Source organism: Coturnix japonica, chromosome 4 (genome assembly GCF_054131305.1).
Source record: "Coturnix japonica strain WE chromosome 4, WE-NBRP24, whole genome shotgun sequence".
Taxonomy (NCBI): Eukaryota; Metazoa; Chordata; class Aves; order Galliformes; family Phasianidae; genus Coturnix; species Coturnix japonica.
In genome coordinates, this window is record NC_140666.1 from 85,390,953 (window position 1) to 85,417,192 (window position 26,240).

The 26,240-nt window shown below is 39.8% G+C and overlaps 1 long non-coding RNA gene across 8 annotated transcripts in view; it reads right to left on the reverse strand.

Annotated features, from left to right (window-relative positions):
• The window catches only part of LOC107313939 (uncharacterized), an 83,423-nt gene that overhangs the window by 6,755 nt on the left and 50,428 nt on the right, over window positions 1-26,240 (reverse strand). For 5 of the 8 annotated variants that reach the window (XR_014946052.1, XR_001555258.3, XR_014946054.1 and 2 more), the window contains exon 2: window positions 22,801-25,180. This is a non-coding gene — a long non-coding RNA (uncharacterized LOC107313939). Of the gene's footprint in view, window positions 1-13,124; window positions 13,743-22,800; window positions 25,181-26,240 lie in introns of those variants that run through there. The other 3 variants (XR_014946051.1, XR_014946050.1, XR_014946048.1) reach the window with 3 other exon arrangements.

A 26,240-nucleotide genomic window follows, 5' to 3' on the forward strand; every position in this document is an offset into this window, starting at 1 on the left:
GCACATTGTTCACAGAACCACAGAGTTGTGTAAGGGACCTACAGAGATCATCAAATCTTCCCTGTTATTTCTCTGTCAGCAAGGAAACTCTTCCCTCAGCTAACCTCCCCGTGACACTGCATGGAACCACATAGCAGAGAAACCCCAGTGGCAGTGGTGGTATTTTGAGATATAGAAGGCAAACTTTTAGCATTTTTTGTGTGCCGAGTGTTCTTTCTGGTTGCTTCATTACCCTCTGAAGAGGTTCATTACTCATAAAGAGCAGAGCTCTCTGAGCAATTGTCAAGGGCAATTTCCCTTGTGCTTCAGCAAGATTAGTATTACCAGATTGATCTGCATTACAACTAGCTGCAGAGGTGAAGATATCTGATGGGTGTTGTCATGCTGAGATGCTGCTGCTTCCAGTCATGGAAAAGTGCAAGCCCAAGAGCACTCACATTTTCATGAAGACTCGATTGCACCAGGTTTTCAAGCTTCCTTTCTAAACCTACAGCAGGTACCTGAAAATGATGCCATTCACCATGCAGGACACCTAGCATTCACTCAGCCTGTATCTGCCCTGAGCTCATCAGTAGGCAACCAAGGTTTTATAAACAGAAACACTTGCAGAGCAGACTATTCTCCTCTTTTCAAATAGGAATGTTTAAATGTATAGATGAAATGTTATTTTCAGATAGTATGTTCTGCCCAGTTTAAACTTCACAGCTAAAGGTGGTATATTTTCTTAATAAGCACAAGGACCAGGCATGCTTGTTCCAAGGAGTGATAAATCTTGGCATTAAATATCATTCCTGGGGAGAAACCCAAACCTCGCCATACTCCAAAGAAGCATAAATAGCACGAACACTGGAAAGCAGTGTAGGAGAAAATAGTTACACTGCCTTGAGGGAGAGGGGAAGGCGGCCTCTTAGATCCCTTCCTACTCTATTCCTGTGGCTCATCCAGACCTGCCTGCAACGGGCTGTCGCGCTGCCGCGCTATTAGTTTAACTTCTTTGTATCCTGAACAGCCAGTGGGTCAGTAAAAGAAGTTCTTTGTGCCTTTGGTAGGAGAGAATGGCACGAGGGTTATTCTTGGAAGAGTCCCAGGGAAAGCGTAGGGTGAGGAGGGAGTGAAAAAAAATCCCCAGAAAAGGGGGAAAAAGAAGTGTCTGTTTCACAAAGCCTGACCTTCAGCAGAACTGCCATTTCCTGAAACTGCACAAAATGTTCTGAGCAACAGCGTTCATGGGGTGACAAGGTGGGAATGAGCCAGATATTGGCACTGCCACAGAGCTGGCTCCACCTCAGCATCTCAAGGTCCTAGAGAAAAGCTGACAAGCAGCCAAGCTGTCAAGTACCTGGTCCTTTCTTAAGGAAGAAGAGCAATAGCAATACAGGCTGAGTAGTATCACTTGGCTTGAAGGGGAAGGAGAAGCCCCACATAACGACCACCTTTATCTTAAAAACCTGAATCAGCTAACAAGACAGAAACAGTTCATATCTGGTTGCTGAATAAAACTTGCCTGATCTCAGCACTGCATCTATTGATGGGATGGAAGAACAGTGAGCCCTCGGAGAGTTGTTAGGACTATCCTTCTCCAGTAAAATTTTTGCTCTTCAGTGCTTCTTGAGTTAATGCATTGTTGAAGACAAGAAAATGGGTCCAATTGCTTGGAGTATAGAGAACATCTGAGGTTATTTTAGTAAGAACTGCCAAGTCAGATGGGGACAATCTTTCTGGTAACATATCCAAGTGAGGAAAAGTCAGGGAGGAGCCTTATCAGTTCAAAATTAAATGATTAGCACAGCCTCAGAGAGGCACTTACTTGGGTCAGCAATTACTCTGCTGATAATAGAAAAACTTGGGAAGGAAAGGGGGGAAGCTAATGGCTACATGCTGTGTTCCAAAGGTCTTTTTCCTGTATCAATAACAACAGCAGATTATTGTATCTAACAGCTTCCATGGAAAATTTCAATATGTACTGTGGGAAAGGGTGATGGCAGATTAGCAGTTCTAAATAACCCCCCACCAAAAGCGACAGTCACAATCCAATAAAAGAAAGATTTGGTTACCTAAACCAAGGACCATGACCTCACCAATCTCCAAAAAGAAGAATCCCCAGATAGAGATCCTTCTCCTGGGGCAGCCAGCCCTTAAATAAAGCTCCCAATTGCACAGGTGAATTGATTTCACCTGTGCTCCCACTGTTGGCTGTGTCCCTTCACAAAGTGCTCAGTCATTGCTTCGGGTCATGACTTAGCATTTCCCATAAAGGTGCATTTCATAGTAGGCAGAAACAAGACCTGAAATTTCATAGAAATTGAAAGATTCGTTGCTGAAGGTGAACTTGTGTTACATGTACAGTACAAGTATTATCCCTAGAAGGACAGTGGAGTTGGCTACAGCTTGAAGAGTGCAAGGTCTTGTCTGCTACAGACACCGAGCACAGTAATGTGCTGGAACAAGAAACAGAGTGGAATATTATCAAAAAGTTTTCTTCTTTTTTCCTCTAAATGCTTTACAGAAGTATGTTGGGTTTTGTTACATAAAATCGAGATAGTGTTTTGAGTGGTTGGAGGTGCTGAACAGTGAGGTCCCTCCAGAACATGTCTGTATTCCAGTTCCAGCTCTGACTCAGAACTCTTCTACGTTCCAACACACACCAAGTGACTTAAAAAAAAAAACAAAAACAAAAAAAACCACAACAGAAACCAAACCAAAACAAAAACCACTAAAAACCGAGTAATTCCCAGTTATTTGCAAGACAAAGCAAACAGAGAATAGTTCAGATGTCTTCCACATTCTGTACTTTTTCTTTTAGTGTGAATCCTATGTTTTTCCATGCCTATAAATAATGGTGAACATCTGCTTGGCAAAGATATCTGTGACACTTGCAGAAGGGAGGGAAACATCTTGAGAGGCATCCTAATCTACATCAATCATTTATGCAGCATTACCATGTTGAGCTTGTGGAGTTAATGCCAAACTTCTCACCAAAATCCTCCAGAAATGGAATGGATACACCCAAAAGGTGGGAACCTTTGCCAGCTGATGAGTCTTGGGCTACACTTTCTACAGCCTCTCTGCATTTGAAAGAGACTTGGGTTGCACACTCGTCTGACTGACTACCTTAGATTTCAGATGAGGGTAATGTTGGTAACTAAGCAACCTAGCATGAAAAAGTGTGATAGAGTTCACTTTCCTGCAGCTGAGATAAAGCCAAAATCAGCAGAGAGTCTAGTAAATTACCATTGGCATGGATAATTGCTAAGAGAACAAAAACGGGGTATCTGTAAATAACTGGTGGAAATTTGCCTGATCCTTCTTCAGCTCTTCTCAAATAAGAGAGAGTTCTTTTCTCATGTAAAAACTTTGTGAGCTGTTTCTTGAGCAAAAAGTCAGTGTATGAATGGGTCTTATGCCTTATAGTTCTGTGAGATCTAGACAAAGGAAGATAGCTGCTCAGGGATATGATTTAGCAGAGGGTTGTTAGAGTTACGGTACTATGGTTTAGGCTGCGGTTGGACTTGATGATCTTCAAGGTCTTTTCCAACCCAGGTAATTCTATGATTCTATAATTCTAGTTGGGGGAAAATCTTTTTTTTTTCTTTTTCTGTTTGTTTTCCAAGAATGTTAAATTGTTAAGACTTTTTTAACCCAACAGTGCCGTGTTCAGTCAGTTTTGCTCTCCCTGAGCTTTAGTCTGTCTGAACATTTCTGCAGTAAGCCATACTTCAGTCTTGACTAAAACTCTTACTGGATCAGGGAGTGTCTGGAAAAATGACTGAGGGAGATGGTCAGTAGCACACAGATAAGGGCATTAAGATGGGACAGGGAAGATATAGGGTGTAGATCTTTCTTCTTGACTGTATGGCTGTTGCATGACAGGATTCATTGCAGGATGAGTTAGACAGGACAGATAAGGCATGAACTCTTCTTCCCTGTCAGCCAGGCTATTTTGTGTCTTGATAGCTCTGGACTAGAGTTGATAAAATTGGTAAGAAAACTAGATTTCAAAAAGCACTGAGTTTTTTTCTGAGAGAGGCTCAGTCCAGTGTTTACCTACAGTTGTCTATAAGGCTTTGACTTCTAAGTCAGAAGAGATCACCCAAACTTTCAGCTCACTGGGAGAGGTAGGAGTTCAAACACATGCTTGTATCAAGGATTCTATATTTATCAGATCCCATTAACTAACATTTCCCTGCTCTGTATGTCAGTTTTCCAGGGTCCTAAATCCAAAGGGATCAATGACTGTATTCCTAATGGAGCTGTGAAGCCCCAGTTTCACATTAGTAGGTTTTCCATTATTCACATTTGAGTCTCAGTACCTTTTAATTCTGCCTGTGCAAGTCTGTGTGACAATACCTGCTCTCCCTGTGGACTCAAATGGGTGCTCTGAGCTATCCTTTTGTCCCTATATCATGCCCTACCTTTGTCTGAGCATTACATTTAATTGATATTTACGTCAACCACATTTGAAAACCAGCAGCTCAGCACCCTATCTCCTGATTAAGGTACCCCAACACTCCTCTACCATAGCATGCTAGGGAGAACCACTGCCAGATGCTGGCAAAGCTGATCAGTCTTTTCCCTGACGGCAATTTCAAGCTATTTCTACCAGTCATCCCAGCATCATAGACCATGTTTTGGTTTAGCTTTCGTCTCCAAAATACATTGTAAACATTAAACTTAACATCCCTGTCAAGTACCTGTAGGTTCAATGGTCAAGATCTAATAACTTGCAGACATGGCATTATCCAAGATGGCAGTTTCCCACTTTGCAGATCTGAAAATAATTCAGCATGTAGACGATGATATTTATTGCACCGATGGTACTTTTTATAACAGATATTAACAAATGTCTTAAGACATGCAAGAGTTTGGTGGCAGCACACAGAATTCTGTCCTGTGTCCAGTGTAAAACTAAATACTTGATTTCATGCACTGCAATATGCAGAGACATTTCCATGACTAAAGGAAAGCCATAACAACAGAAGTCATTCTAAATGTGGCTGAATGCTGCTGTTCATGTTGGTCGTACTATGAGACTGAAGTCTGATTTAAGGCAAATCAGGTACATGCTCAGCAGTGAGGGAGATGCCAGACATTTCCCTATAACCAAAATAGATTTTGATGCAACATGGAGAAATCAATCCTGAATAAAAGCTCACAGAATTGGGGTTTTAGCACTTGCTGGATTACAAAACACCAGCCAGCTGGATATTGTTCACATCAACCTATCTTACTGCTCTGAGAACCACGGTTCTTTGATCCCAGTCCTAGCAATACTGTTACACCTCTGCTGTACAATGAGCTTGAGGTCAGTAAAACAATTCAGATGTGATGGAAGCATTTAGGCTGGAATTTTTTAAATCAGGGGCACAATTCCATGGGTAGAAATTGAACTCTATTTGTGACATTTATCTCTTATTTCACTTTAAAGTATAAAACCATGTAGGTTTTTACTTCCATTAAAAACAAATTGCCAGATTCAGCGTTTTCTAACTTTGAAGTCCTTCTTTTGTTCTCTCCCAAAAGGCTTTAACTTTCAGACATGGTTATCCTTAAAAATACATCTACAGTGTTGGTTTTGAGACCTTCCAAAGGATATGGCATTGGTGAAATTCCGGATGGAGTGATTTTCTCAAGGGCAATAGTCAGGGAACAGCAAAATGTCTCCATTTTTTTCCACCCCCACATTTCCCTTCAGTTTCCAGTATATTTAATTGTTTTTTTAAAAAAATCAGTTTTTTTCTGCCTCCTGTACTGAGTTACATGCTGAACTCTTACATAATTTTTTTAAAGTATTAATTTCTATTGAAATTATTTCCACAGGATTCACTCATTCCTAGCAGCAATGTGAGGAAGCAACACCTGTGTCTGCTCCCTTGTAAACACAACCATGTTAGAGCAATGCTCCTAAAATACGGGGGAAAAAAAGCCAAATTCTTATGGATAAAAGTGTAGCTTGAAATAGATTCAAGCGATCAAGTCACCACGAGATCCTCATTCCAGATTCCAGCTCCTTCTACGTGTTTGAAGGATACAGGACCAAGAATGTAGGTGGTAGCTGATTATCACCTTGCTTGCTCCACCCTCCATCTTCAGAGAAGAGCATATGATCCATTATTCTGTTTTTCTCATAGGTTGTCTTGGCCCAGCCCCAGTATTCTTGCTTCTGTGAATATGACTGTCAGGGAAATGGACAACCAGAAGGCAACTGGAATATACACGGTTGAGAGCCAAGGTGTCTCTTTCTTATAGACCTGGAATGTCTCTAGCACCATTGATGACATGACCATAAAACCAGTGAGAGGAGACAGGAACTACCAAGCACCTCTGCACTATTTCACAATGATTGGCTCCAAGCAAAACCCTCCCTTGCAGAGACCTAAGTGCCTGTACCCACTGGAAGAAAACTTGGCAGGAAATATAAGTGGAAAATTCTTATTAACACCTTTCTTTCCATCTGAATTTTCCTGACAGACCTTAAATCTTAGGGGGAAGCTGTAAACTTTGTAACGATCTTCTCAATAATTGCTAAAACTTTGCATATGCTGTTATCATTTTCTTTAAGTAGTTCTGAGAAAATGGTTTCTGGTCACACCAACACAGGGGAAGAAATATTTATGTGTGGATGTAATTTCCCTTTCTTTATAGATGAAATAAGGTTGAAATTTTTAATAATTTTAAACTATTTCAGGGAATATTTTATAGGAAAACAACTTTGTCTGTTGACAGTTCTAAGTTGTGAGATGCCTTTACTGTCTTTCAGTGTATTAATAGTTTTTTTTCCTTTCAAAACTGAAGCATTTCATTGCCTGAAACTAACCTTCATTTCAGAGAGCATCAGCTCTTCTGCTCAGACTTGCCTGATTAAATTTCTTTTACAAACTCAAAAGTCATTCTCCTTTCTCTTGTTATCATTCTCAGTAAAGCTTCAGACTGTGGTTTGTAAAAGGACCTTTATAGCCTTCATAGGAGGTACAATATAATTATTACCAGTATTTTTCTCTTACCTGGTCATCTGCAATCCATCTTGAATGTATGTGCAAGATACATTTTGCATGTGCAAAGGTTTACCGAGCTGGTAGTTTGCTCATATCCCTATGCTGGAACAGGCTGCCAAGGAAGGTGGTGGATTTGCCATCCCTGGAGGTGTTCAATAACTGTGTAGATGTGGCACTGAGAGACATAGCAAGTGGGTATGGTGGGGTGGATGGGATGGTGGTTGGACTAGATGACCATAGGGTCACCCTGAAGTGTCCTTGGTTTGTTTGATTTGATCTATCATGAATTTGTGCTGCCTGTAATTAATGGGAACAGGATCTCAAGAGATCACTGAATCCAACCCGCCTGTTGAAGCAAGTATCCTACAATAAGTAACACAGGTAGGTGTTCGGGAGTGCCTTGAATATGTCCAAAGAAGGAGACTCCACAACCTCTCTGATCAGTCTGTTCCAGTGCTCTGTCACCCTCACTGTAAAAATTTTTTCCACTCATTAGTACAGAACTTCCTATGTACAAGTTTCAGTCCATTACACTTGTCCTATTGCTACACACCACTGAGAAGAGCCTGGCCTCATTCATTTGCCTCATACCTCCCTTCAGATATTCACAAACATTTATCAGATCCCATATTGGTCTTCTTTTCCCCAGGCTGAACAAACCCAGGTTGCTCAGTCTTTCCCCATACAGGAGATGCTCCAGGCCCTTAATCATTTTTGTGTCCCTCTACTGAACTCCTTCTAGGAGATCCCTGCCTTTTTTGAACTGGGGACCCCAGAACTAAAGAGTAGTCAAAACGTGACCTTATCAGGGCAGAGTAGAGGGGAAGGACTTGCTGGCCATATTATTTTTAATGCACCCATTTGAGTTTTTTTCTGTAAAACACTCTCTAAATTTGTTATTAGCACCCAGAATACAAAAAAAAAAAAAAAAAAAAAACAAAAAAAAAACCCCAAAAAACTCTTTTTTTTTTTTCCTTTTCTTTTTCATTGCCCTGAAAAAAAAAAACAAAAAAAAAAACACCTAAAACTTATTTTTAGGAGAGAAAGAAGTAGAATGAAAGTACTTAAGGAAAATTTTCTTCAAGAAAATTGACTTATTGCCAAAGTTAATAAAGGGATTTTCATAAAAAAAATTCAGCTGAGTCTCTTTGACAGCAAAAGTGAATGCAGTTATTGTTATGAAGAATTGCACTGGGATCCAGCTGCAGTAGTTTAGAGAAACGATATAGAGTCAACCTCAATGAAGTTAATGTGAATGAAGTTAGGTTTTTATAGTGAAACACGCTGGTCCTTATCATTCAGGATATTACCATCAGACAAGAAAGTGACAAGCACTGAAGATTGTTCTTATAAAGACTCTAAGGTTACAGCATAATTAGCATTCATTTTCATTTCAACCACCATTATCTACCACTGAGAACAAGAAACATTTCGGATAATGATAACAGACTTCATCGGATAGCAGGAAGTGGCTGATGAGATAGAATCATTGAGCTTGGAAAAGATCACTAAGGTCAGCCATCAACCCATCCCCACCATGTCCACTGATTGCGTCCCTCAGTGCCCCATTTCCATTGCTCTTGAACAACTCCAGGGATAGTGACCCCATCACCTCCCTGAGCAGCCTGTTCCAATGCCTCACCACTCTTTCAGTGAATTTTCCTAGTATTTTCCTTCCCTTTTGCCCTAAACTTCCCGATTCACTACTTTTTTTCTTAGAAAGCATGAGGAAATTCTTCTGATAAATTACCCTCCTTAAATGCTTTATAGATAAAAACTTATATGGTAAACACTTTATGGTGCCTTGACATATTGGTTGATAAATGACTGAGTAAAAAGATAGTAGCTAAAATCTGATGGTTTTTCCATTTTTTCACACCTTCTCAGAAGAGTTTCTAGGGACTTCCAAACCTTTGTCTTACAAGTGAAAAATACAGATAGAGAGAAGTTGTGGATTTAACCTCCAAGTAAGTGTACGTTAATTTCAATTCCTGAGAGTGAGCTGCATTAAACTACTCTTGACAGCACTTAATAGGAATTTTGGACATTGTACATTAATAAATTAATGCTACCTTTGTTATTTTAAGAGCAGTGGTTTTCCTTAGTTGAGAAAATCTGGCTCCCTCTCTTGATTTATGTGATGCTATGTTAAAAAAAAAAAAAAAGAAAAAAAAAAAAGGTAGTAATGATACGTGTGTTATTCATGTGCTTGGAAGTCTCAAAGGATTTTAAATATATCTTGACACATATGCTCATAAATTGCATCTAAGGTAGATATTTTGGCAACCTGAATATGGAATTAATGTTCTTGAGACTTCCAAACACCATTGATCAAAAATTCTTTCAAAATTCTCCAGAACTCTGAACTGATTTCTTTTGAACCTGCCTGTGTGGTCAGTGCACCATCTATCAAATTGTCTTCAGCTGGGAGACATGGCTCATGTGCCCAGGTTGCATTTCAGTGCAAATTCTTCCCATCATGAAGGCTTCATTTCATCAGTTTGAAATGGAACAGTTAAGCATGAGTCTCTAACGAAGCGATATAAAGAGTGAAATGTGAGTGAGTACAGAGCTAGACATCCCAAATGTGCTTGTGTTTATGAGTTTCTCAGCGATGATCTCTTTACACTTAGTCTAATGTGTGAAATGCAAAAGCCTTTGTAAATAGCATGCTTATGTCACATATTTTCTGCAGGATGCACTTGAAAGGATGCTCTTGTGAGAGTCTGCAGATGTGGAATCAAACTGAGCTCTAAACTGAGAGAAGAATAGGTTTTTGTTGCATTTCCTGTTCTTAACTCAGTCTTCCAAACATTTTTCTACTTATCTCCCATACCTGTCAAATGGGCAACAAAAATAAGTTTGCCAAACTGTCTGTGTGGTGCTGATAGCTATTGTAGCCTTCAGGTAATGCTGTAATTCCAATAAATGTCACTACATTCTGATCCATACAGTTAGCTCAAAAGGAGTCCAGGAAAGCAATTTTCCTTAGTAAAGGCATATTGGAATCAAATGTTTCTTTGTGAGAAAGTGTTATTCTGATGCAGCATTAACAGAACTGAGTCTGAACTCTTGCTTGCAATTCAGCCCCTTTCAAGGCCAGCTCTTCCTCAGAGTCTATCTCCTTCACTTCTCTCCAGGTGTGCTGCAATGGCCCTCCTTATGTACTGCCCCTTTGGTGCTTTACATGGCTGGGTATTTCCAGCTCTTGCAGACCACTGTGCTGCCAGCCCTGGCTGTTCATCTCTGCACCACAGAACATTTCCACTGTAATTTAGAAATTTAATTATCTTGAATGTGTTTTATCTTCTATTTTTACTTTTTGTCCTTCTAATAGGCCATCCTAGCTCCTACTGGTCTGGCCAAAACTCATTCTAGTGCTGATTTGTTTTTTCCTCACTGATCAACTTTTCAACAAATGGGAAGGGTCCATCTGTGTGTTTCATAGAATCATAAAATCTTTTGATTTGCAAGCGACCCTTTAAACCCATGTGGTCTAACTCCTCTGCAATAACAGAGAGGGATCTCTGTTGTCCCCAAAAAATTTGTTGGCTGGGCTAGACTCTGGTTCATTCCCAGAGATAATTTCTTTCTAATGAAATGATTTTGGTCTCTGAAATTATATTCCTGAGTTCTGTTAAAGAAACCTGTAACAGTCCTATGACAACTATTTGTGTCATCTTGCTGTGTTCAGAGCCATTTCCAAGCCTTCGTCAGCCTGGTCTTCCTCATAATTCTACCGACAGCAGGCAAAATGCCTCTTCAAAAAGTTATCTTTGAACATGTGGGAAACCTCTTACAAAATAATTAGCACTTTTTATTTCAAATTTGCCATGTAAAATGTTTCATAAGATCCACACTTCTGTGTTCATTTCATGAGCCACATACGACAATTTATGATGGGCCCGAGTTGATGCTGCAATTTGAAAAGTGCTGTGATATATTTTGCTATCTTTCTTAGTGTTCTTCTGCCCCAAAATGGAACATGCTGTTCCCAGTCCTTTTCAGATGGTTGGTGCACGTAACCATATGAACAGCTTTGAACCTTACTACTACGTGATGATGCAGAGACAGGTGTGGAATTTCCAGAACCAAAACCATCAAAGCACTCTAAATTCAAAGTTTAAAAGGCTCAGGGGGCATCTCCAGCATGAGTGCACCTTTATTACTGTACGTCTTTCAAAGGGCACACATGCTACTGCTTATAGCACGTGGGCAGTGTTAATGCACAGACAGAAAGGGCAAGGAGTAGATTTTGATATACTGCAAGGTAAATGAATTTCCTGAGGACTGCTTATTACTTTACCTGAAGGGAGCTCCTGGTACTGCCGAAATCTGTATAACATTTTCTCCATGATCTGTGTGTAAGGTGGGATAAGCCAAAAACTCTGCAGAAAACTTCATGTCAAGAATGTTTGCAGAGCGGACTCTTCCAAAGAGCCACCATTTTCTTTTTGCAAGAGAAGATTAATCTCTCCCACTGGGTTTCATAAGAAATATCTTTTCAACTGACTCATGCTTCTTTGTGCTCACTCTCCTGTTTGACAGCCCACTTGCTTTCTCGACACAGTATTGAAAATAGCAAGTTTTGCTCAAAGTTTCTAAATGCTCCATGATATTATCTAGTCTTAAAGTGGCAAAGCTAAAGTGATCAGTGCCTCCTAGATGGGACAGGCTCTTTCCCAGGGTAGGAAGTTATGGTAGGAAGTTATCACTGTAAATTGCTTCAGCTCTTGTTCTGGTGTGTTTTCCCCTTGCATGGGACATTTTCCACTCTTAAGACCAACATGATACAACAGTGTGTCCTTCATTCCTAAATGTGAGCAAGTATGTTGTAACATTCCCCAGGATAAGGTTTCTGTGCTTTGCACTGAGCTGGTCACTTCTGCTCATTCAACTTGGCTTCTTCCTGAAGTTTCATTTCCCTCTGTCCAACCTCCTGGATAAAAGTGAAGACGTTGAAGACACATGATGCTATGTCTTGCCAGCTGGAAATATATAATGGTGTTGGCCATGAAACAAAGAAATTTCATAACAATAACTTCTATCTGGTCTGTTTCCCAAATCTGTGGTTTTGGCAACTTTCCTCCTCTCTCCTCTCTCTTTAAAACAAACTTAGTTTCATTGTTTCCCTGTTAGCTCAGAAATGCCAAGAGATGAGTTAGAGTCCTCTTGCTTCAGCCATACCAGGGACAGAGCAGCCCATCAGGGCTCACGCACATTACCTTCCAGCACTACAGTGGGCCCTTCTCCTGTAGGGGTAATGTTGACCACAGGAACTGATTCCCTTCCCTGAAGCATCCTGGGACTTTCTGTGATTTAGGAGGTACATCTGAGTTCAGATGTGTGTGTTCATCTTTCATGCCTCACAAGTCTTTCTCTGAGTTCAAATCCATGTAAGCTGAGATGGTGCAAATGTGCTTGGGCTTTCTCCCTGTTGCTTAAAGTCAGCTGCTCTCTTCCCATCCATACAGCTCTAACCTGTGATCTGGCAAGCTCGGACAGGTGAAAGATCTCAAACAGATCTTAGCAATCTAAACATAATTTCTTTAAAGTCAGTGTATTGTGTATGGCTCTCAGAGCAAGACACTTGGGGTGATTCTGTTTGAGCTGGTATATAAAGCCTCCAGCCAGCCTTTCTGGGTATGAGATTGATTGAGATGTATATGCTTTCATAAAACCTTTACCCTGAGCTGACATGTAACTTCTATTTGACATTCGCAAATAAGTAACTTGGTATCGCCAGGTAAAAGCCGGAGTAAAAAGAATCACCAGTGCTGTTTCTGTGAAACTCTTTGATGTATAGAATCATAGAGTTGTTTGATTTGGAAGGAATCATTAAAGACCATCTAATCCAACTCCCCTGCAATGATCAGGGACACCTACAGCTCCATCAGGTGCTCAGATCCCCATCCAGCCTGACCTTGAGTGCCTCCAGGGACAGCACATTCTCCACCTCTCTGGGCAACCTGTGCCAGTGCCTCAATTCCCGTTTACTTTGTTTCTTTCTTACTTTTTCTTTTATTTTTCCATCTCTTTGAGTTCTTGCTTCAAATGAATTGTATTAGTAAGTACCAGTTGAAAAAAAATAAATAAATCTCTATTTTATGGGAAGATCTGTGACCCATCATATCCATTTGCTCACCATTTTATTGATCCATTATTGAGTGCAACCTGGAAATCTTAAAGAAGCTGAGAACCAGAACTGATGGCAGCAGAGAACTGAACAGGCCTTTTTTCACTATTCCCTTAATCCTCTAATGTTGTATATTGTTAAAAAAAGAATATTATGCTAGCTTAATCTTTAGTTTGTCTTACTGCAGTTCTTTTTTATGCACTAATCCAAATCGTATACTAATCCAATCGTTGCTTTAACAGAGTTTTTCAGTCTGCTCAGAAACGCTACAGGTTGCCTCAAAAAATCTGGTTATATTTCTGTCTTTTCTGGAAAGCTACAGAAATTCAACTTGGTTACTTTTTAGAGGGTTCCAGCAATTGTTTAGGTCTTGTTTTAATTATTTTTTGGCCACTGTTGAGTTATCTGAGCACCTCCATTAAGTGTTCCAGCTTGATTGCAGATATCAACTCAACCTTTCTCTTCTGGGAAACTTGATTCTTATGCTGATATTAGCATTTGCTTTCCATGCAGCAGTGTTCTTGGTGCACAGGACTGTTTTCACTGGAAGGAGAAATTGGCGACAGATATTTCTTGAATGCAATCCTGTTTGTTTATGGAGAATGTTCAGAGACCTGCAGCAATGAACAAGGAGTCAGCATTCTTGCTCACAACCATGTTTTTCCTCAGTAATTCTACTCCTTGTCGGTGTTTTTATCTCATAGGAGGTTCTCTTTCTGTTGTTTCCTACTTGCCATTTGTTGCTTCTGTCACTTGTACAGACACATACATAGCAAGCAAGACATGAGCAATGGATTCAGTTCCCAGCAAAACTACCAAAGGCAATTTAATTGATAGATCAGACATATAATGAGTGCTATGAACAGTGTCTTATGTTGTGAAACTAAAGAGCATTTTTCTGCTCTCCCATTTATCCTAAGGGCTGCTACCAGGTCCACTGACTTCAAATAGGTTTGGAAATTCCCATGTACCACAGACACTTCCTTTTGTAACTATAGATCTTCCAGCATGACAAGAGAGATTTGGGCTGTGTCACAAGCCTTCACCCAGGCCTATTGGGTGGCTGATAATGTCTAATGCTTGATATACTCTTTTTTCCCACTCAGAGGTACTGAGATAGTGGTAATAAAATATTACCTAGTCATATTCTATGGATATTTTTATTTGTGAAGCATATTTTAGATCTTCAGTGTAACCAAATTAGAAAAGCAAAGCAAAATTTATTAATCTGAATGGTGACAATCACAATTTGCAGGTTTCCAGCTGATAAACACTTCTTTCCTACAAATTACCTTTGGACTGCAAAAGACACACATTAATCTTTGGAGATGACCTCCACTTCCTGAGCCCAGAATTACTCCTCCATCTGGTTTGTAGGAAATCGGATCTACGATGTTTAATCTGGAAGAACTGTACCACAGAGCCAGATCTGAGGGTCTTTCTTCCTCCATAGTTAGAAGTTTTGCTCTGCTCTGAATATATAAGGTAACTATCTATGGGGGGAAGATGTAAAAATGGTGTAGCTAGACAATGACCTAACAGCAGTGTCATTCAATGCATGATTGGAAGAGTTTATAAATGTGAAGTTAGTGAAAATATGTGTGTTTGTGAGGTGAAGACAAGAATAAAAAGAAACACATTTATGGCTGTTTTCCTAAAAGCAATGGAGATTATACTTAAGTTACCACCCCTGGGCTGTTCTGAGGATCTCAACAACATAATGCTTATCCACTGAAACCAAAGATTTTGCGTAAGAGATGTAATGTGACTTCCGCTCGGGTCAGCGCTTGCTCTTGTCACCCAGCCAAGTCCTTGATCCTGACCTGTCTGTCTGTTGGCCACAGCATGCACACTTCCCTCCATGCTGTATCTCTGGGGTCAACCTGACCTGGTCTGTGGCTGTAACGGCAACTCCCGTCTATCCCTGCCTTTTGGCCCCAAATAGGTCCTTTGTCACTCTGGCAGATATTTTTTCTGCTTTGACTTGGCACACCCCTTTTTTGATGAATCTCCTCTTTTGACTCTTGTTCTCTACTCTTTTGATCTAAATAGACTATTTTCTGCTCAGCAAGTGAATGATGGAAGATGCTGTGTTGACTTCAGCTCAGGGATGCTTCTAGTTTCACATTTAATATCCTGCTTGAGGTTCTAAACTTCTAACTCTCCCCCATGAACGCATTAGACCTCCTTCCACTTCTTTTTTCTTTCATGATTTTGGCTTTATGTCATTTCCCTTTGTCTGGGACATTATGTTCCATCAAACCAGAAACCCTTTCTTTGCTTTTACTGTCATCTTTTGCTTCTTCAAGACCACAAGCACCCTCTCACCCGCCTATTCAGGAGATAGCTTTGAAACATCCTTCTTTTTCCTCCAGAATTTTCTTCAGAAGAAAACTGGCTCTGGTTCGACACTGACCTTTTCTCTGGGGCCAGAACACATGTTCAAGTTTCAATCATTTTCTTTCGTTTTCTTTCAGTGATGTTTCTTGTGGACTGAAAATACAGACAAGTTTTTTTTTTAATCTGTCTTCCCTAATTGATCTCAGATATAAATTATGTATCTTAAAACTCACAAGTCATTAGTAATTGAAGGAACTTTTGGCATGTAAAAAATGGTGTTTAAATGCTGAGAGGAATCTGGCAGAACATTACTACTTTACCTTTCCAAGTGTTGCAAGATATTCTTGGCTTATTGCATATTATATAACCAAGCTTTTAAACATGGATTATCTTTAGAAAGAAAGTCAGTGATTATTGTCAAACTTCAGTGATATATTAGCTGAAGCTGATGAGATGCATTTGCAAAAGGAATTGACCAGAAGGGAGAAGTAGCTTGACTGGTTTAGGAATAACAGTGTTCTTAAAGATAAGTAAATAGTATATGTGGTCTCACATTTATTGTTCTCTTGGAATGACTATTTTGACTTCAGAATAAACAGAAACTTTGTTTACATTTTAACTGTCTGCTTTCCATAGGACTAACTCTGCTTTTGAAACATGGCAAAGCAATTGGCCAAAACTGGGGCCATAGCAAGATAAAACATCGTATTTTCAGTTGGAAGTTCTGCCATAAAAGCAATTACTGATGGATGGTCACCGTAACTCATGTCTTTCCTAGGACTCTGGAATTAGGAGAAGACCTATACAGGGAACAAGGACAAAGGAGAAGATTTTTTATGGCTTAGTTTGCTCTTGTATTTGAAATAGATGCTACCTCTGAACTTTGAGATTTTAGGCTCCAAAGTGAATAAATAAATGCATCTTGGATTAATCATCTAATGCTCCTTGTGGGGATATTTGTGCACTATACACTGACTTCAAAAAATTGTTTTAAAATTGGGAATACTTAATTTCTTCTGCAACTTATCATTAGATGCCTGTTATTTATGACAGGTGTAAATTATAACCAACTTATTATTTGGTGAATCTATAATGATTTGATCTTCAGTGAATGTGTAAGATGAAAGTCAAATGCAAGTCCAGCCAAAACTCCCATTTCTGGCAGTGAGAATTTGCTCTTCTTTACAGCTAACAGCTTGCCAAGGAATGTGGTGGATTTTCTGTTGCTTATAGTCTTTAAATCAAAATGAATGTCTTTCCAAGAAAGATGCCATGCATCAACCACAACTTACTGGAATTGATTTAGGAATTGTTGGGCAGTCTCCTCTGCTCTGTGCTCTGCAGATGTCAGAGTAGGTGACTGCAGAGTTTCCATATGATCTTAAAATCTACAAATACGTGGCTGATGTTTGAAATACCGGACCCTTTAAAATGTTCTCCTTTTTATCAGGGAGTAATTGAGATTTTTGTTGTGCTATTGGTCAGAGTCAGCTGGCTAGATGGTAAATCCCAGGTGAAGGAAGTAGATGTTACGACCTTTTTCTCACCTCTGCCTGGGAGCTATGGCACATTTGAGTGAATCCCTTGATTTTAATTGCAGCTCAGTAGGGAGATGCTTTCCAATTGTGGGAAAACTCTCTTGATTTTTCAAAATGTCCTCATGCTTCGTGGAGCTGAAGCCATAGTGCTTTTAATGCCCATCTAAATTAAAAGCCACCTGGTAAGGCTCTAAGATTTTAGTACCAGGTCTTTATTCTGGGCTGAGATGAGCTGAGTCTTTTCTGCAAACAATGATCATGAAGAAAGCTACACTTGGGTCACGCTGCTGTGCTTTCAGAATTTCAGCGGCTTTTTGGGCCACCTAAGGTAAAATCATAACAGCTGTGAAGGCAAGAAGAAAAGAGTATAAGACAAATTGTTTCTTGCCTTGTAAGTGTTTAGAAGTCTTTAATGAACGTTTACATACTTCTAAATCACAATTGTTCTGCCAGCACTAGCGCAGACATAGGAAGAAGAAAAAGAATAAAACGTTTTCTTCTCAAAATCTGGTTTATCAGATATAACTAAATGTCTTTCCCAGTCTGTCTGAAGCTGGCAGTGCTAAATTTTAACTCTGAAGAAAGTATTTAGCGTAATATGTGTAAATATTATGTTAAAGGTTTCATGTCCTGTTTTGAACAGTGGCAAAAATTTCCTTTCAGCTTTAGGTTTTCCACTAATTTGTTTCATATTGAATCAGAGAAAGCTAAAAAAAAACCTGCTGATCAGATCTTTACTGAGCTTTATTGTAATGTAGTTTAAGTGAATGCAGACGGTTGGTTTTGCTTTTTTTTTTTTTTTTCACTTCATTTTTTCTTTCCCCTCCGTGTCTGAAATATTATACAAGGGGTGAAGTTTTTGTGGCATTAACACGAGAGACTCAAAATGGGCCAGAAAATAAATATTATAAAAAACATGTCATCCAAATCAAATATTGTACTAATAGGGGAAAGTGGAGAGTTTACAATTGTGGTTCAAGGTTTTACATGCAAGGTAGCTCAGAAGTCAGCTAAATACATTTCAGATGGATGTAAAAAGCAAGGGAAATGTGTTAAGTGTCTTCCACTGGGGAGATCTCAAGTCTACCTCCAGTTACAACCCTGGAGGTCAAGTTCCCAAGCGGTTACCAGTGAGGCAGTGGACACAGGCTCAGGTCATGCTATTGCATCAGCAGCATTCACCTGGCAAAAAGGCAGAAGATCTTCTATAGCCTGACAAAGCAGGAGGTTGGCCCACGGACTTGCAAGCAAAATCCCGAGGACTACATAGCATCAGATGGAGCCTTTAGGTTTTCTTGGCAAAAAATGCTGCTACTGACTGTTGGCTCGTGGTGATTAACTTTCTAATTGCCCTAACTATGCTAAATTGCACTGTGCAATCCCTTAACAATTATGAAGGTTAGCAACAGTTTTAAATGACAGAAACGATGTGAAAATAATTGCAGGGTTGTCTGGAAAAAGCATGAAAGTCAGTCAATACCAGAGTTAGTATTTTCATAGCTATATGAACTTTCCTGTGCTGTGCAACAGCTCTGTGATGGAATGATAGAATTGCAATGGTACTCTGTGATTGCATGCTTGTGTAGAAAAAAGTCTTCAATATGACTTACATGGTAGGCAAGGACAAACGAACCTGCTCTGAGACTCAAAAGTTTTACACATTTTGTTGCACCTGGCTATAAAACCCCATCACTGCTCTGATGCATCCAATCTCTCTTCATACTTTGATTTTGAATGGCTGTGAGTAGTTAGAGCTGTGCCCCTGTTTCCAGAAGAAACTATGATGCATCATCTCCAAGCATGGTTGCTTGGACTGATCTCATGGCTGACAGCCTTCAGGTGTCTGTCTCTCTTTGGAGGTGTGATGTGGGTTGGAGGGCTGTTTTCTCCTTTTGTTTCTTGTGCACACTGTGATAACTACATGTGACTTTAGTGAAGGGTGCAATCAATAATAGCACTGGTTACGTAAAAATTCTTTGTGGAGCAGCTCCACCAAAATGCACAGTTCTAAGTATTCACTAAGTAGTATAAACAATTTTAATCCAGTAGTTTATATCAAAGGGGTAATGTTGGCTATCAGAACCTAACTGAAGAGTTTTCAGCTGTTCTCAAGTATAACTGCAAGGCTGACACAGAACAGACTGAATTTTGTAATCCAGGAAAGCTTACATGAACAGATTGCGTTCAGGGTGTAGATCTGACGGGCTGTTTGACTATATTTTAATATATATCAATGTATTCAATAATCTAAATAATTTTAATGGAATATTTAAAAAGATAATAGTAATAATAATGCATTTGTGCATCAAGCTGTAGCTGCTCTGCCATAGGTCTACTTTCCACAGGACTGTTCAGAAAACTGCATTGCTTTGACCTCTGTGACTGGCAACCAAGAGTAAAAGCTGTAGTTTAGAAAAGCAAACAGACAGGACTGGCACAGGCTGCCCTGAGAGCTGTGGGTGCCCCATATCTGGAGGTGCTCAAGGCTGGGTTGGATGGGGCTCTGGGCAGCCTAAACTGGTGAGGGGAAGCTAGCCCAGGCAAGGGGTTGGAAATGAATCATCTTCAAGGTCCCTTCCAACATAAGCCATTCTATGGTTCTATGACCTTAAAGGAGCCATAGAAAAATACAGCACCAAGCATCAACTTTTGAGTTGTACTGTGCTAAAGCCAAAAGAAAGGCTGAACATGGATTTTTTAGATAGCTGACCAGCTTCAAGATGAAATAACATCGTGAATGAACGGAAGCTAGATTATTATGCTTTCATGTTCGGGCTCTTTAAGGGATTGTATAGGATCCTCTGCTGCTAGCCAGCTTATTATGGGCCTATTTTTAACTAGATAGTTATACTAGATAGTTATAAGTTATGGGTATTAAACAGGATGGCCACATCAATGAATTCTATCTTAAATAGAAAATTAAATTTATGCTTGTTGTTTTAAAGTGCTTCTAAAATCCAGATCAAGACCCTTAATCTTAGTTACTTTATTGACAGTCTCTGCCAGTGAAACCAGCTTTGTAGAAGCTAGGATTAATTTACATCATTTCAAAGTAATCAAAATTGCGGAGAAGCATTTTTCACTTACCCATCTATGGAAAAATCACTGTATTTCTCTTTCCATCTTCTGGGGAACCTACAAATTATTGCTTTAGGCATTTATAAAGATAGCTCAGCGTGTGGGATTTTCTAATGAGCCCTACTGAATTCTAGCTTGTGTTTCCTTTGGTGAAGAGAATATGCGTATCCCCAAGTAGGCAAACTGTACAGAGCCTGTTCAGTTTGAAGAATTTTACAGTCCTGAAAGGCTTAAGCATTCCTAGAAAAGTCTGGATTCCCTTCCAAATTGTAATTACAGTCCTTAATAGTATGAGGGTTTCCAGGATGGACTGTATCCAGAAGAGTTCTTCCATTTATCATCTCAACACTTATTTTTTGAGCAACAAAGAGGGCAAACACTAGGAAATAAAAAAAGAAAGGAAAAGGAAAAGGAAAAGGAAAAGGAAAAGGAAAAGGAAAAGGAAAAGGAAAAGGAAAAGGAAAAGGAAAAGGAAAAGGAAAAGGAAAAGGAAAAGGAAAAGGAAAAGGAAAAGGAAAAGGAAAAGGAAAAGGAAAAGGAAAAGGAAAAGGAAAAGGAAAAGGAAAAGGAAGGAAGGAAGGAAGGAAGGAAGGAAGGAAGGAAGGAAGGAAGGAAGGAAGGAAGGAAGGAAGGAAGGAAGGAAGGAAGGAAGGAAGGAAGGAAGGAAGGAAGGAAGGAAGGAAGGAAGGAAGGAAGGAAGGAAGGAAGGAAGGAAGGAAGGAAGGAAGGAAGGAAGGAAGGAAGGGAGGGAGGGAGGGAGAGAGGGAGGAAGGAAGGATAGAAGGGGTTTTTTTCTTGTTGTTTTTTTTTTTTAAGAAGGTTTCAGTCTTAAGAGACTCATATTCACCTTCGGAAAACAAACAAACAAACAAACAAACAAAAAACTTTGCAGTTAAGACATTTCTGTATCAGCCAGAAAGATCTATTAAAAACTTGAGGAATTTCTGATGAATAAAATATTATACTGCAAATATTTGCTTTGCTTTAATCTGACACTGCTCCTGCTCTGAATCTATTGACAATGTGGATGGAAAGACATTATCTTTTTTTATCTGTATTTCGGTATTTCTGATCTAGTTTCTTTACAGACCATGTTGCATCAGCAGTGCCCTGAAAAACATCATTTGATACTTTGGTAGATGTGGAACTGTGCATCCACTCTTTCCATGCAGAATACGTTTGCCGTAGATGCAGATCTTAGCAATTACCAGACAAATATCTGTGGTCCCAGCTCTCCTTATCTTCACCATTGTTTCATACACACTTACACATCAGACACTATTTTATCAGACTGCCCCTGTGCTGCCATCTGTCACATAGCAACAAAATGAAACAGAATATTGGTGGGAAGGTTCAATCCCTACTGCCATAATCTACTACTGCCATAATGGGCCAACAGAATAAAATAGGAGGCACTACTTTCAGAGCAACTCTCATAATTGACTCATCTCTATGCCTCACTTCAGTTGCAGTTTTATCACTCTGGGTGTCTGTTGCAGATTGTAGATAGCTCTGAGCTTGCGGCACCTTGACGAGTATTGTGGTTAGCCTCATTACTGGTGCTGTGCACTTTGCTTTCTTCTCAGGATAATAACATCTAGAGAAAACAACAGTACAGTCCAAGCTCTCTCCTACCACTATAAAAACTTAATCATAAAGGGCTCATAAATCATGTTATTTATTTGCAGGAGATGCATATGTCCCTTGAGAGGCTGCATACGTATCTCATAGCCATGTGAAGCAGGAGAAATCTCTCTTCCTGGAAATTTCTGTCAATAAAGCAAGCGTTGGCTACTGTGTTCTCTCCAACCATCATGTTAATTCCAGCACATACTTGTATGTGCTCTGCAGTAAAATTAGAGAAAAGAACATCTGGCAAACAATTGATGTTGACCATTGGCATTGATTTCACACTCAGGATATTTAAAACAAATGTTCCGGTACTACTGAGATCTTGACATGTTTATGTTTAGCTCATCAGGTCAGCTGAAACTGCCTGTGTTCATGGTGATTCCTGATGAGGGATGCTTTGAGCTGCAGATTATTTGGATTATTCTCAGCATGGGGTACAACTCAAAGCTCCTTAGCAGCGTGACTCTCATAACAATGATATAACCCAACAGAAGGTCCCCTGACCTGCCAGCATGCTCATCGCTCCCAGGGAACTGGTGTACCTAAACACAGTGTTTATGTACTAGTGGGGAAACAGGAGTAACTCTCAACAATCTGTGTTTTTTTTTGTTTTTTGTTTGTTTTTTTTTTTATTATTTTTGTTTTTGTTTTTTAAGGGTTTAAAGAGCTCTGTGGCATGTTATGACTTTCTTCTGCATTGTACCCAGATTTTGTTTGGAAATGGAGCACATCTCCAGAGGTGACAACAGATTTCTTTTCTTCTTGTCCTCTTCTCAGCTGGAGATGGACACATGCACAGTTTGGTTTGGCATCCTTTGTTCTATCTCTGCATTTTAAAGTAGAGTGGAGATCAGATGGTAAAGTGGTGAGCTAGGCAATGGAGTCCCTAGAAGACTCACAGCTTGTGCAAATAGGCATTTTTTTGCCACATCAAGTCAGTGGCAGCTGTGTACAGGGAAATATGAGGGAAATATAAAATGAATGAGGATGTCTTTGGCTGAGGATTGATATTCTCCATAATACAAAGACAGGTGGCTTCACAGAATCAAAGAATCATAGAATGGCATAATGGCTCATAAATGACCTCAAAGTTCATCCTCTCTCAACCCTTTTCTGTGGGCTGGGTTGCTCCATGCCAGGTCAGGGTGCACATGGCCCCATCCAACCTGGCCTCCAGCACTTCCAAGGATGGGGCATCCACAACTCACTGGGCAGCCTGTGCCAGTGCCTCACCAACCTCTGAGAAAAGAGTTTCTTCTTAACATTTAACCTAAACTTTCCCCCTTCTTCACAAGGAATAAACACTTCCTTTTACTGAACATATTTCACCCCCATCTCTTTTTGCTTCAACTTCAAGCACCAAAACTTTCTATCAAATCCAGATTCCACAGGTAGGGTCACTCCATCTCCTATCCCAGTAGTAGGGAGTACAATTTAATTTCTGCCTTTCGAACACACTCTCATACGATATCTCTTTCACCTTTTTCTGTCCTTTTTTTTTAAATGTTCAGTTGGGCCTGGTTTTTTGGGTGAGTGACAACTCTTTGGGGTTGATTTCTCTTTTTCTTTCTTTCTTTCTTTTTTTTTTTTTTTTTGACTTAACTGGAATCATTTCTTCATTCACGGGAGACTGAGACAGTTTTGGTAGGCCCATAAATTCCATAATCCAAAAGAAATAACACATTCAGCAAGCCAGAATCACTTCAGTGGATCCATATTTCACCAAAACATGCAAATCTGATAAAAAAGAAACACTTCAGGAAACATACTGATTTTGTCAGCACTTCAGTTTGAGAAAACAGCAGGGAGGAACACTTTAAGTCCTGTTGAAATGCACTGTTTTAAAGCGTGGCTATTTTGGTTTTGTTTTCATTTCAGTCAAACTTTTCTTGGTCATTTTAAAATTGAATTGCTTATTTATTTATTTATTTCCTGAAATTGAGTTGTTTCTCTATAAATGAGAACAAAATCAGATGGCAGCTGCTCTTTTATGTTGAATTCTGAAGCTTGTGGGCTTAAGCTTATAAGAAAAAAGATGTATCGAGGTCAGCAGCAATCAGAATGTGTTTCAGCAGAGATCTACACAGTACCAAAAGCTTAGGCAATTCTTCTCATCTCCCATCATCTGGGAGAAAGTAGGCCTGCAAAGGATTCAAATGACAAATTAGTGTGGAATCATTACGAGTAATTTGACTTATGAAATTAGATATTTCTGAACAAACAATAGATTCAGCTTGAACCCCCTTCTTTCCCACAGCTGTCAAACATGGATGTATTTGTGAGGCCTGGGATAAAATTCGATTCAATGTCTTGACAAAATCTTTTTGGAATCAAAGGAAGCAAATGATGTGGCGTGGGTCCTGAAAGCTGATGATGAGCATGCAAGATCCAAATCTGACTGTAAGTCATTGGCACAGTAGGTGAGGCTGCTTAAAACTGAACAGACACAGCATGTCAAATATTTCCAACTTGTTTTTTGTTATACTTCAACATACTCACAGACCATTTGTGTTTGTCAAATAGATGCACTGAAGTATGTTCACATTAACATCACTTCATGATTTCTGAGTAATCATTTCTAAGTGATAAGTTCTACGTACTGCTTCTGATAATTCTTTCAGTCTGCATATGGGGAAAACAGGCACAGTCATATCAACAACAATAGAAAGGGCATATCTAATTCCTCTTATGCCATCACAGCAAAATCAGTCCTGAATAATAACATTACAGCAAGGTAATTGTGCAGTCCTTTACAGCATGGCATGGGAGTAAAACACAGAAAAAAAGTTGGTTGATTCTGGCTTCTTTGCCAGACACACACAAAAAAGTCATTGTTAGAGAAGTCCAAAAAGAAAGAAGCAGCTAGTTGTGTGTCAGCCCATTAACTTTATATTAATGAGCAATTAAAGTGTGTTCACAAGGATACAAGGATAAAAGGAACTGGTTGTTTGCTTATGAACACACAGAGGATCAGAGCAAAAATCAGATTCACTATGTATTTTAATTAATGAACAAAGTTTTTGTTTAATTAATTGCATGAGAGTTGGACAACCCAATCTCATAAAGACTAATTGCTTTCCAGTTAATGCTGGGAACGACCACCGCTTTGCAGGGCTGAGCTCAGTGGTTAATACCACTGCTGCAAGGAGCTGCCACTTAGGGAGAACAAAATGGGGACAAGGGGCCACTGTTCATGAAAAGAGTGTGACGATCCTCTCAGTGTTTCTCCACTCAGTACAAAAAGAACAAGACAGATTTTTATTACAAATGGAAATAACAGGATAACTCCAAACAAACCAGGAAGCTCGACAGGAAGAGATGAGATTTGGAGATGGGGAATGGATACCTTTGGGAGTTCATACATCCACGTGGGAGCAGCGTGCAGGGCAACAGAGGGTGCCATTGTGCCATTGTGCTCCTCCTGCAGGGTGGGTGAGGGTGGTTTTCCCCATGAGCTCCGAGATCTAGCAGATAAAACACAATTGGATTGATTCATTTATAAATCTCCAAGAAGCCGTATTTGCACACCAGCTTGGCAATACAAGCAGAAGGGCACTGTGCACGTTTTCATGTATATACATAGAAATGAACCAACATGCATATTTCTAGGGAAGCACCTAAATGCAATAAAACACACCTCCTAGGAGAACTGTGACAAGTGACCGAAGTACACTTTCCTTCCTAGCTTCATTTGCATTCCATCCACTAAGTTCTTGATCTGTCGGACTGTATGCTCCCAGCTAAGCCCTGTCTCTTCCCCACTCCCCAGTGCTTTGGCATTGGAATATTTCCCCACGAAACTACTCTGGCTCGTGGTCCAGCAGATCAAAGTGCTCAGTTATTGGCAGCATTTGTTTATAGTAAAAAATGCCATAGCTTCACATCCAGATTTAGCACTCGCCTCTTAGTGCTGTAGAAAAGGGACATTTTTAGATATGAGATGCTCATTCCTAGCTCTCAAGTTATCAGAATTTAAATTTGCAATGTTCTTATGAACAGAGAGGGCTATTTTTGGTCAGGATGAAGGCCTGTGATGGACCAAAGCTAATAAAGCCCATTACTTTATTACAAGGTATGTAAAAAAGTAGTCCTAATTAAATATTTTTGAGCTCTCCTAAACTTTCCTAAAATAGCTGTCTGTGTAAGGGAAGGGGCATAAGCTGAATGCATGACGAGGAGGCACAGTTTTTATGGCACTCCTTTAGCTGCCTGCATTATTTATACCACTTGCTTTGTGCCAAGCCCAAGGTCTGGATGATAAAACCTCTTCCCCCCACTGCCATCTATGCCTTATCCAGATGTCATAGACAAGCTCTTGTAAACTCCATACAGCATTTGCTTCACACAGCAGAAGACACTTGGTGAGTAAAATCATGGGTGCCCTTTAAATTACCATAAAGCAGGCTGAGGTCTTAAAAGCTTAAGAGGAGAAGCTGAGCTGTACAAATGTTGGTGTAAAAGCTCTGTTGTACAAACAGGAGCTGCGTTCCAAAGATGCTGCCACCTTGGATTTCACTAAAAACA